The sequence below is a fragment of the Girardinichthys multiradiatus genome, chromosome 9 (genome assembly GCF_021462225.1).
Source record: "Girardinichthys multiradiatus isolate DD_20200921_A chromosome 9, DD_fGirMul_XY1, whole genome shotgun sequence".
In the NCBI taxonomy this organism is placed as follows: Eukaryota; Metazoa; Chordata; class Actinopteri; order Cyprinodontiformes; family Goodeidae; genus Girardinichthys; species Girardinichthys multiradiatus.
In genome coordinates, this window is record NC_061802.1 from 38349355 (window position 1) to 38362565 (window position 13211).

Consider the following 13211-nt stretch of genomic DNA (forward strand, 5'->3'; position numbering starts at 1 on the left):
CCAAACTGCAGGCAGGAGGCAGGCAGGATCATAATTACAAAAGATTTGTTGAATGGGAAGCAGAACAAAGAACAATCAGCATAACACAGGTAGTGTGTCAGAGGAATCTAACAAAATGTGATGAACAGCGAAGTATAAACACGGAGGAAAAGTGGTAAGTGGCATGGATAACAGGTGAGTGATTACACTGATGTGCTGCACAGTGTTGAAAGTTGGGGGACATCATGAAAAAACAATATATTTTTCTGAGTCTTTCCATTTATCTTACCAAAGGGTAGATCATTTATTTTATCATTTTCATGGGATAAAAGAGACCCTAGAGTTAAAATACGGTTGTTTCAAAGGCTTGAATTACACACAGTACCTTTCCTGTTCGACATCTAAGCTGTAAATCTTGGGAACAATCAGTATTAGCTTTGTCACCAAGAGTTGCCTGACGCCCCTGTGTGGCTGGAACTGGAAGCTGTCTTATCCCCACCAGCTACCCTGCTTTATCTTGTTCATTTGGCTCTGACCCCGGCCATTCTTTGGGCATTAAAAATGTGTTGGCCAAACCTAAATTTAGAATCAGGAAGAGATGACATTTTGGCTTTACCATCGTGTCCATCTTGGATTCTGTGGCATCTAACCCAGCATTTCAAAAGATGATACTGCTAAAGAAGATGATGGAGACTTAAGAAACTGTTTATCAGTCATTCATTCAGAGCTTTTGAGAAGTTATCTAATAAAGTCAACCTTCCCAACAACACTCTTCTGGGTTCTTGTGGTTATATTTGCATTTCTTGCCTTTCCAGGTGTGACCCACAAACTGACAGATTTGTTAGATTTCCTACTTTGAAGAGGAGGGTTCTCAACCATCCAATGGCAAAGATGTTCTCTGCTTACAGCTTCAGTAGTTAGTACCAAAACATCTTGGGAGAGGGAGCCGGGCGAGCAAATATCTGAGGAAGTCAGGAGGAGTGAACACCTCATCCATTTGTGCACATCATAGCTTTATTCTGTGCAGAGTTGTTCAAAAGGTTTGCTTAACTAGGGATTGATTATTCCAAATATATAAAGAGGTGAGCCCTGCATGTGTGGGATGTCACCAATTTCCTGCACACCATGCTCATATGTTCTGGCAGTGTCTGCATGCAGTTTTCAGAGGGAAATCTTCAGCCTGCTATTTTTTGTCTGACGTGTTTAGATTGACCAAGAACCACTCAATATCTTTATCAACTCACTTCTGAAATGATTAATTTTAATAAATTAAAAGTCCCTTGCCTCTCACATCTAGTGGAATAAATACATTTTAAAATGTCCTAATTAGAAAAACACCTAAGTTAAATCAATAAATATGATGTGAAACCCGTTTTGCTTATGTTAAACAACAGAACCTTCCAGTATTTCATGAATAACCAGCTGCACAATACATTTCTTTATCAGTGTTATAATTGAACTCTCGTCCCACACTGGAGGACAGTTACATACCTGCTTTGTTTGTTTACTCTGTCAACAAAGGTTTATCTCTTTCAATAACTTTAATTTACTATAAAGAAATGTCAAATTCGATATGTATTTTACAGCTGACACCTGAGTTGAGCCAACCAAATTAATTCGTTTGTCTTCTATGGATGAACATTTTGTTCTCTCGCATTACACTGTTTCTATTCTATACTTTATTTTTTGTATTTTTGTCTTCACTTGGCTCCACAGTGTAATTGTAATCTTCTTATATACAGATGACATTTGTCTGAGGATTCTTTGTTTTACTAAGTCGCACTTTTTAGAATGCAATTTCTCCCTAGGTTTATGTTTTCCAAAAAGTCAATACAAGACATAAAAAAAGTTGGTGCACCAGAATTCTGTAAACACCTCGTTTAATAGGATCCTCCATCAGAGGCTTTTAGGTAATAATGAGAATGGATTCCCTCAGTACAGTAAACATTGTGATCCATTACCTATAAAGCAGGGACAAGATAAAACTACTAATGAATTAGCAGACGAGTACATACTGTCTAACGAAAATGCTTCCCCCTGCTTTCTGGAAGGGTAAAGGGAAACAACCATGTGTCAGATCACAGCTTCTTCAGGTAGAAAACTTGATACGTTAGCATTGTAATATTAGAGTGCAGGTAAAGGTCCAAATTGAGACGTGTCCTCCCTAAAAATTAAAAAAATATATTTATCATAGAATGTGAATATTCTGTCCAGGGGTCTTTATGCATGGAGTTTGCATGTTCTCCCCGTGCATGCATGGGTTCTCTCCAGGTACTCCAGCTTCCTCCCACAGTCCAAAAACATGACTGTTAGGTTAGTTGGTCTATCTAAATTGCCCTTATGTGTGAATAGGTGTGTGCATGGTTGTTTGCCTTGTGTGTGTCTGTGTTGCCCTGTGATGGACTGGCGACCTGTCCAGGGTGTACCCTACCTCTTGCCTGTAGACTGCTGGAGATAGGCACCAGCTCCCCTCTCACTGAGGGATTTAAAACTGTAAATGAACACAGATATTATGTAGCAAATGAAAATTGTAAAATAATTTTAAACATGTTTTAGAATTTAGATTCCTCCACATCATGGAGCTGGTGGATGTTAGAGACCTTGCCCTCCTCCACCTTGCATTTGAGGATGCCCCACAGATGGTCAATAGGGTATAGATCTGCAGACATGCTTGGTGAGTACAGCGCCTTTACCCTCAGTTTCTTTTACAAGGCAGTGGTCGTTTTGAAGGTGTGTTTTTGTTCCTTGTCTAGTTGGAATAGTGCCCTGTGACCCAGTTTCCAAAGGTAGGGCATGATGCTCTGCTTCAGTGTGTCACAGTACATGTTGGTATTCATGGTTTACTCAGTGAACTGTAGCTTCCCACAGCTGGGAGCAATCATACAGCCCCAAACTGTGACACTCCCAATACCAAGCTTTACTGTAGACAAGACACACTTGTCTTTATACTCCTTACCTGGTTGCCGGTACACACGCTTGATACATTCTGAACCAAATAAATTTATCTTGGTCTCATCAGACCACAGGACATGGTTTCAGTAGTCCATATCCTCAGTCTGATTGTCTTCAGCAATGTGTTTGCAGACTTTCTTGTGCATTAGCTTTTGAAGAGGTTTCCTTCTGGGTCGACAGCCATAAAGACCAATTTGATGCAGTGTGTGGTGTATAGTCTGAGCACTGACAGGCGGACCTCCTGCCCCTTTCACCTCTGCAGCAATGCTTGCAGCACTCGTAGGTCTATTTTTCAAAAGACAACATCTGGATATGATGCTGAGCACATGAACTCAACTTCTTTGGTCGACCATGGTGAGGCCTGTGCTGAGTGGGGCCTGTTCTGTTTAACCGCTGTATGTTCTTGGCTACCTTGCTGCGGCTCAGTTTCAGAAAAATATAATAAAATATTTACAAAAATGTGAAGGGTGTATTTACTTTCATGAGATAGTATCTGTCAAAGGTGCTCAACAACTTTTGACCAAATTCATAATGTTATAAAGTAAACATTCTGTGTTCTAACAATGTAGGGGATGCAGTTATAACTTGAACTTTTATATTGTCCTAAAATATAATATTCATATTTCTTATAACAATATAAAAACTTTATTTTTAAGGGTGTGAAAGGCTTTTCAACAATGTCAAAGAATATGTATATTTTAATAATGCAACATTTTCACGTTATAGCATGATATAGCTCTCATTTTCTTTTGCTATTTGCCCCTGTAGGCAATGATGAGAATGGATTAGTGTTGGTTTCTGTATTTGGTATACATACTATTTTTGCATTGATAAGTAGGAGAATGATCCAAGAAAGCTATTTACAAAAAAACCCGGAATATTTCTAAACGATTTTGTAGAATCATGTGCAGTGTGTGTTTCTGGCCAGAGGGGGGCAGTCTCAGTCTTCCCTTTCTTGACTCTTCAAAGGGAATAAGAGACTAAACCTATGGCTCTAAAATGTTTTCCAATCCCGTGTGACCTGATTGAAAGCAATAAAAATGCTTCTATGGGGCGTTTTTAATATTTGTTTTCCATTCCAGTAATATAGACTTTAATGTTTATGCAATTGTTTTTCTCTGGGGCTGTAATGCAAGAGTGTGTAAATTAGCTACTTTCTAGCAATTCATATCAGACTTTAACATGCGACTTGCTTCACTAAACTGAGATATTGTAGGTGGAATGTTATAAGAGGATTTTATGGTCTTTTCAACTAAAGTGCCCTCTGGGAAGCCTCATCGACAGGCCGTACAGATGTTCAGTGTTTCTTGAAAGTGCCCCATGACAATCCCTGAACAACGTTAATATAATCTGAGCACCTCTTTTTTTCCCCTGTCTGATGAGTGGAACCAATTCTCTCTCTGCAGGGCAGAAATGTTAAATCTGTGAACTCTAGACTCCATTCTGTAGCACTTACTCCACCTTACTTCACCTCAGCCTTATGATATGTTAAAGACTTGGATGATCACTCTGCATTGAATTGTAATATCTTTGAATTCACAAATAATGTTGGATTTTCCCAGTTTTGCTTTGGAAGCCACATTAAATATAAAAAGTAAACCTTCTGTCCTTCAGTATAGAAATTTGAAGGTCAAGGTTGCCATAAAGGGATCAACTATGTGAGATGTTATTCCTGCACACAGGGCTATAGAGCCAGTTTTGGTGCCCTATACACACACAGCTTTCTTATATGCATGTAAATTAGAATAAAGTTATTTTTAGGTTTATATCAATCGTGTACAAAAGAAAATCAAAATTTTCCAAACAATCCTTGTATTCGTCCTTTGTAAAAAAAAAAAGGTTTTCTTACACTGTCAGAAACAGGTATAAGGAAGGAGTGCATGTCTATTCCACAAGGCACACTCTGTAGATTTATACCTACTAAGAAAATACTTTGGACCTCAGGGCAACTATTTGTAGTTAGGGGCTATATATGTATTCGTATAAAGTAGGTAATGGGGTAAGATATTCAAAATAAAAGCTATTTTTGCACGCTTTCGGGGTTGTACTTATAAGTAGGGATAGAGGTTTGCCACTACATGCACCTACAGGTCTCTAAAAGATACAAACTACAAGGGTACAAATTGGCAGTCACTGATCAGGGTACAAGACCAGTACCCATCAGGGCACCACCCCAGTGACAAGCCATTGCACCCCTTGAGGTACAATTACGTCATCTACTTTCTGAAACGTAAATGCACCATATTTTTAAGACAGAAAACTTTATAATAACTGGACCAGGACTGTGTGTGGAAATAGCAAAGTCACTGAAATACATTATTAATAATAAAGGGTTGGACATGCAGTGAATATTTGCTGGTGTTTCGGTGTAAGCGCTTGTGGTTCGGAAAGTAGGGTACAAGTGGAGTTACAACATTGTTTCAAAACATTGTGTTTTAGCTTTCTGAAGGAACATCCAAAAGTTGCCCCATGAGGATATGAGCTTACACTTCTTTGGAAAATACCATGATTGCAAAATGGCCCTGTCTATAAATCTCGATTAAGAAAAAGAAACCAACTGATATGCTGCCAAGTTTTCATTTAAACAACAAAACATTAATAAATCCTTGGTCTTTTTGCAACAATGTTTCTGCATTACCCCCTGAAATAAATGTTAACAGGGTTTGGCAGAATGTAAAAAAATGAACCTAAATGAAAGTGAATATGGAATAAATCAGCATCACCTGAGAAATAAGAGGATTTTGCCTAAAATAATACAATACAAAACAATACAATCTCTTTTATATCTTTTATAGTAGCAATATCTCCTACTAAAATATGTAGAAAAATATAAAAATTTATTTAGAGTACACTCATTTTGGGGAAAATAAAATCTTGATTTGTTTTTATTACTCAGTGCCAAACCTTTTAGCACTCCGACAAATTCAGATACAAGGAAAAGAATTGATGCATTTTAAAACTTTATACTTCACTTTTTAAGTTCATCTTGGTGTTGGTGATTCACAACTTCCTGTTTTCCTGCTTTCAATAAATGTGTGATAGAGCAGCCATTACTCATAGGCAGTCTTCCAAATGGGGAAAACAAGAAAGCATGGCACTGATGTAAGGCAGATGTGTATTAATTTTCATTGGCTGGGAAATGGCTACAAGAAAATAGTTGCTCAGGTAAACTTGCTCACATCTGCATTCAGAGCAAGACTTTAAATGTTTAAAACAACTCGAACTGTGACAAACAAAGCCTTATAAGGACTCAAGTTCATCTGTCACCACTCACAGGGTGGAGGTAACGGTGGTAACAAATCTCCAAAGCTCACTATATATATTGGCATCGTGGGGTCACCAAGGGTCTGTTACAATTTATAGTGAGGCTTTTGTACAATCTTTATTGGCAGTGCCAATTCTGGAAGGTTATAGTTTTCTCGTTAGGATTATCTTAAACAAAAACTTCTAATTGAAAAGTATTTTTCAATCGGATTTAGTCATGCAGACAGAGACAATGAATGAATGAATGAAAAATGTAACTGTCTAAGATGTTTTGCTTCGACCTGAATTACTTTACATCACATAGAGCTTTGTTCATATCTGTTCAGTTACATGTATGTGTATTCTACAGGCTGAAGTTCACATTGATCTCTTCACACATAAAGGTTTAACGCACTCAAAACAGCCTAGAGATGTATGACATACAAACAGGAATCCTTTCAAAGATTCCGGATCCCGGAGCTTATACAATGAGAGTATGTGTGACCAATGAGATAAATTCCTAACACTAAGGAATATGGATAGATTTTTCCTGTCAATAAACTAATAAAGTTAGCATACCTAACATTGATGCTAACATTTATTAACTGCTACTTCATGATGAACCAGGGATTAAGCTGAAAAGATCATATATTTTGAATTTGAAAGTTTTAACATTTCTGACATCTTTGCATTAATAAAATCAAAACCATATTTTGCATGATTTTTGGATTTTGGTTCCAATTTTGTATCGAATTTCTGTTTTTCTTAAATATTTATTGCATAGGCAATGTTTCTGATTTTGAGATTTAACCTATGTCTTTTTTCCTCACCTTTTGGTTCGGTTTTTTGATTCGTTCCTGACTTGATGGGTTATGTTCTGCCTAGGGACCGTTTAGTTATCTGGTTTTGTGTTTGCTTTTAGGCTTTCATTAGTTTAACTTCAAAATGCCTTCCCCCACTGCTGCAGCCTGTTAGCAATTAACCACCTGCTTCAGTTCACTAATTGCCACCCAAACATTTACATCCCTCTCACTCTCTTTTTTGTCAGATCCTTCTGTTGCAGGGCTTGTTTTTCAGTTTTGCTCTGTCCTGGCTCTTATTCCTTGCCATTCTTGGGTTCTCTTGCATTTTTGTAAATTTTGTTATTCTTATTTTGTTATTCTCCTTCACAAGTGATCCTACCGTCATGCAAAAGGTATAGTGTGGACTTTTTGAAGTGTGCTTATGTGAAGTTCCCAGTAACAGTTCCTATGCCTGTAGTAGACAGATTAGTAGACAGATTTTATAACACTAAATTTGTAGAAAAATAAAGCAAACCGTTGGAGGGGTGGAAACTTGTTACTTTGCAAACTGCAAACAGTACTCTTTATGGCTTTCTGTTTACTGGTCTTTCACCTCTGCAAGGTCACTCCAGAGTCACATGGAGTAAGTTTACAGTATTTAATAACTTCTGTGATTAATTCTCTTCATGTCTGGCCTGTTAGTTCAGGTGGATAACCATATCCTGGTAGATTTTCAGTTCAGCCATTCTCTTTCCATTTCACATGATGTATTGAATAGAGCTCTATGAGATGTTCAAATCTTTAGATATTGTTGTAAAACCTGTCCTGCTTTATACTTGCTTTAACCAGTCTGCTGCTGTGTTATGTAGTCTTCATGATGCTGCTTGGTCAACAACACCCTATTAACTAAATAGGTTACTGTCGAAGCCAATTTATCAGAGTAGGGTATTAAATGGTACTGAAAACAAACACGCGAGAAATGAATGCGGCTCATGATGTAATGTTCCTCCTGATTTGTCCTCCTCAGCCTGCAGATGGGAAACAGAGTAGGGAGCACAGATCCTCCTCCACTTGTTTCTGCCTCCTCATGGCTGTGTTTACAATGAGCATACCGTGCCTGGAGCTGCTGCCTTCTAGAGTTTCACTAAAAAGCTCCAGGACAGACCTCTGTCTCAATCTGGCTGTAAATGGAGAGTCTAAACCTTTGCTCTTTGTTTATCCCTCCTTGCCCCTGAGTAATCCAGGCACCGCCAACATGTTGCTACTTTGCTGGATAACAGGAAGAAGCCAAAGGATAACGGCGACTGCTCCCTTATTGGATAATGAGAGGAAGACATGACATGCACTCCTCACTTGAGTTCTCTTTTATCTGGTTTCGGTTGTGGCTTTTAGCCCTCTGAAAGAGCTTTTAAAGAGGAAGAGAGGATGAGAAAATAAATAATTTAGAGGATGGTCTGATTTTAAAACAAGCAAGACCCTCATCAAACTTGAAGTTCATGTTTGTTTATTCTTTTATCTCTTGAATCTTCTTGTTTTCTGCCCGACCTCAACCCAACCAAACAAAACTGTCCAAACCTCCAGTCCTGTTTAATCTTCTATATGAGCTCATAGCCTATCTGCTGGAGACCAGGTAGGTACATGATGGGGCGAAGCACACATACAGTCTGGATTCCTGTCACCATCCTTTCCTCCCTCATTCTTTCCCTTGAACCCTAACCTTATGTCTCTTCTTCCTCTTACTCTACTCAGTGATGATGCCTTCAACATGGGCAAAACTGTTTACTCTGAGCAAGTGTATCTTTAAGAGAACAGGGGATATGTGTTCCATCCTCAGTTGGGTCAGAGTTCATACATTGTTGGTCCTCCCCACTCCCAATGAGAAGAGACAGGAGGAGGAAATGATGGGGAGAGATGTTTGCAGAGAGGTTGTTTGTCTGGAAAGGGCTTTCAGCAATTATTAGCTTGATAGACAGCTAAAACGTTAATACATTTCTGTTTTCTGCTTCTATTTTTGCTGTTTTGTCCCACAAGTTTCAGATCATCAAATTTTACCATTGCATAAAGATAACTTGAGTAAATAGAAAAAGCAGAATGAAATGATGATGTTGTTAAGGGAAAAAAAAACAACAACCCAAGCTTCTTTGTGATAATATAATTCCTCCTTTGGTAAAATGTAAATTAAGTGTGATTGGTTCAGTTTCACTAGCCATACCTATGTCTCATCAGTGCCACAATTTTATAATCAAGAAATCATTCAAAAAAAAAGAACCCATCCGGCAACATGAAGTAGGCTAATAGATATGAAAAAGCATCATGTCATTCCCAGTGTAAGGAAATTTAACAACAGATTAGAAACAAAGTCACATACTTTAACTCTGTAAAGGGTGACAAAAACATTTTTGTGTTTTGGACTCCTATGAACCATAGTGAGAGCCATTATGTACAACAGGAGGAAACATGAAATAGTGTTGTTCTGTGTTTTCTCCCCAGAACATCATCTAAAGCACTGCAGGCCTCGCATTCCTCAGTTAAGGTCAGCGTTAATGATTCAACAATAAGAAAGAGATTCAAGGTGAAAACTACTGCTGAGCAAAGACAACACAAAGGTCCAAATAAAGCAACAACAAAAAAAAAACATCTCAAGATCTCCAAGACTGCATTTTGTATTTTCTCAGGTTATCTTTGTCTGTCTATTAAAATTAGTTTGATAATATTAAACATGTAAGTATGACAAAAAAGGAAATATCTTTTAGACTAGAAAAAACTAAGAAATCTGTATGGAGGAAAATACTTTTCTAGGCACTGCAGATGTGTTTCTGACTAATAAGATGATGCTTTCCATCCTGTTGGCCTTTAATGGATTACCTGAGCCACTGGAGCAGAGTAAGAGGATCACCTCCACCACAGCATGCAGTAACATCTCATCCCTCAGAGCAAACAAGACATAGGTCAGTGCACAATGACGCTCGTGAGGTTTCTTTTGTATGGGAATGACCTGGTAACATCGAAGCTGCAACTAAGGACAAATACTCCCTTAAATCATAAACATGGGATAAAGGTTTTTATTACACCTTTAGTATGAGGTATTAGTGTGAAATGCAACACCATCAACAGGCAAAAACAAGTTTGCTTCAATGCATGACTTGATATGCAAAGAGAAAAAAGGTCAGTTCTGTGAGTCACTTAGAGAAATGTTTTTTCTCATTTACAAACACAAATGTTGTAGATGGATCAGCACTGGGTCTTTTTTATTTATTTTGTGGCACTAGTGGGTTTTATTTCACAATATACAGACAGGAAACTGGCAGAGAGAGACAGGGGGAAGACATACAGCAAAGGTCCCAGGGCCGGGAATTGAACCCTGGGACCTATCGGACCTATATGGGGTGTCCGCTCTACCTCTATACCACGCACCACCCCGCTTTATTGTTTTTTCCATATGTGGGCGTTTAAGAGGGAAATAGTAACCAGCAGTCGCTACTTTAAACATTTGATTAACTGATCATCGGCAAGTGAGTCAGGGTCTTGTGAATTCAGGAGTGTGTTAACACAAAGCTAAGATGGAAATAAATCTGCAATGACCTTAGATAAGCAACTGTTGCTACCCATGGAAAGAGTTACAAGGCCATTTCCAAACAAGATGTCCAACTTTCTGGGGTTAGAGCAATTATTTAAAAGAAAACTCACCACAAGGTCAGACAGTGCAATAGATTAATTCACTTAAGGAGCTACTATTGCCATTAACCTTTTACTTTTCTTTAACATAGAATGTACTCCTGGATCAGTGCTTCTGTGTTTGTGTGTGTGTGTGCTCTGTTCTCTCAAACCCCAGCTGGTCATGCCAGGTTCTGCTGGAGGTTTCTTCCTATTAAAGAAGAGTTTTCTTTTCAGTCTTCCCATATACTTGCTCATATGAGGGACTGCTGCAAAGTCAACAACACAATGCAAGCGACTGTCCTCTGTCATCACATTTAATTTCCCTTTGGGATTAATAAAGTATTTTTGAATTGAATTGAATTGAATCACATGCCCATCCAAGAGGAGTGAATGCTGCAATCAGTGACTCGATGCAATCTGAAACTTATAGCTTGTCATCAGAATCAAACATAACATGAAATGCATAAGAGTGGACGGCGCGTTATGGCTGATCTTCTGTTTCAAAACCACAAGTTTGTCTTAACTTTAAAAACACAACACAGAACACATCCTGCTAGCACTCACTGTAGCTGAGTTTCAACTCAAACAAAAACAAATGTAATTAAACAAATATTATTTAGATTATTTAGCTTCAAAACGAATTTTCTCTGCCCAAACATTACCTCTTATGTGAACCGTGCTGAGGAGAAGTTGTCCTGGGCGTTGAGGGAAACATCCACGTGTGGGTAAACAAAGGGTTAGCTTGCAGCTAACCTCGGTAGCTGAGGGGAAGGGCTATTCATTCTGCCGGCCCGTACGACAAAGGCATGGCTGCATGAGTGGCCGCGATGCAACCTGGACTTGCATGCAGGAAGGTGTGCGATGCGGTCCCGCCCTCCTTTTCCAGGCCATGGGGGAAATCCGCTTCGATTAGGCCTGCTTCTGGATGCCTCAGAAGGAAAGCCAAGTCAAGCTTGTCTTATTACACCCTTTATATGAATGAATGCCAGATATTCGAACAGCAAGTCATTACTTAACTTTGTTGTATGTGATCGTAGTCACTCTGAATCCAAGTTGAAGAGTATAGTCTGCTTGCCAGCAAGGAGACATTAGCTGTCCCTCCTTCCAGGTCTGCTGGGGACCTGTGTGGAAGACGTCTGTTTGTTGGAATGCAAGGTTTTTATTCAAACAGTGATGTCATGGGAAGTCCGCTGATGTTCCTGCTTTCAGCTCAGCTCTCTCTTCACCACAACGGACTGGCACAGCCTCCCCATTACTGTGGCAGCCGCTCCAATCCGTCTGTCGATCTCCCGCTCCATTCTCCCCTCACTCGTGAACAAGACCCCAAGATACTTGAACTCCTCCACTTGAGGCACGAACTCCCCCCCAACCTGAAGAGGACAAGCCACCCTTTTCCGGTCGAGAACCATGGTCTCGGACTTGGAGGTGCTGATCCTCATCCCAACCGCTTCACACTCAGCTGCGAACCACCCCAGTGCATGCTGTAGGCCTTGGCTAGAGGGGGCCAGCAGGACCACGTCATCTGCAAGAAGAGACGAAATCCACTGGTCCCCAAACCAGATCCCCTCCGGCCCTTGGCTGTGCCTAGAAATCCTGTCCATAAAAGTTATGAACAGGACCGGTGAAAAAGGGCAGCCCTGCCAGAGTCCAACATGCACTGGGAATGCCCCTCACAGGGCACCATGAGGGACACAGTCGAATGCCTTCTCCAGTTCCACAAAACACTTGTGGACCAATTGGGCAATTTCCCATGAACCCTCGAATACCCTCTAGAGGATGTAGAGCTGGTCCAGTGTACCATGGCCGGGACAAAAACCACCCTACTCCTCCTGAAGCCGAGGTTCAACTATCGGCCAGACTCTCCTCTCCAATTCCCTTACCAGGGAGGCTGAGGAGTGTGATCCCACTATACTTGGAACACACCCTCCGGTCACGCTTCTTATGAAGGGGTACCACCACCCCGGTCTGCCAGTCCAGAGGCGCTGTCCCTGACTGTCATGCAATGTTGAAGAGGCGTGTCAACCATGACAGCCCCACAACATATAGACTTGAGGTACTCAGGGCGGATCTCATCCACCCCCGAAGCCCTGCCACCGTGGAGCTTTTTAACCACCTCGGTGACTTCAGCCTGGGTGATGAAAGAGTCTAACCCAGAGTCCCCAGCCTCTGCTTCCACCAGGGAATGTGTGACAGCAGGATTGAGGAGATCCTCGAAGTACTCCTTCCACCTCCCGATAATGTCCCCAGTCGAGGTAAGCTGCTCCCCACCCCCACAGTTAACAGTGTTGGGGAAGCACTGCTTCGCCCTCCTGAGGTGCCAGACGGTTTGCAAGAATTGCTTCGAGGCCAACCGGTAGTCCTTCTCCATGGCCTCAATGACCTCCTCCCAGGCCCCAGTTTTTGCATCTGCCACAGTCTGGGCCGTGGTACGCTTGGCCTCATGGTACCCGTCAGCCGCATCAGGAGTCCCACAAGCCAACCACAGCTGATTGTGTCAGGATCTGTGCTTTGTCTGTTTGTTTGGTGCTTTTACTGTGCTTAGCCCCTAGACGGCGTGGAACCTGGAGGAGAAGTGACAGGTGTTCATCATTCCCTTGA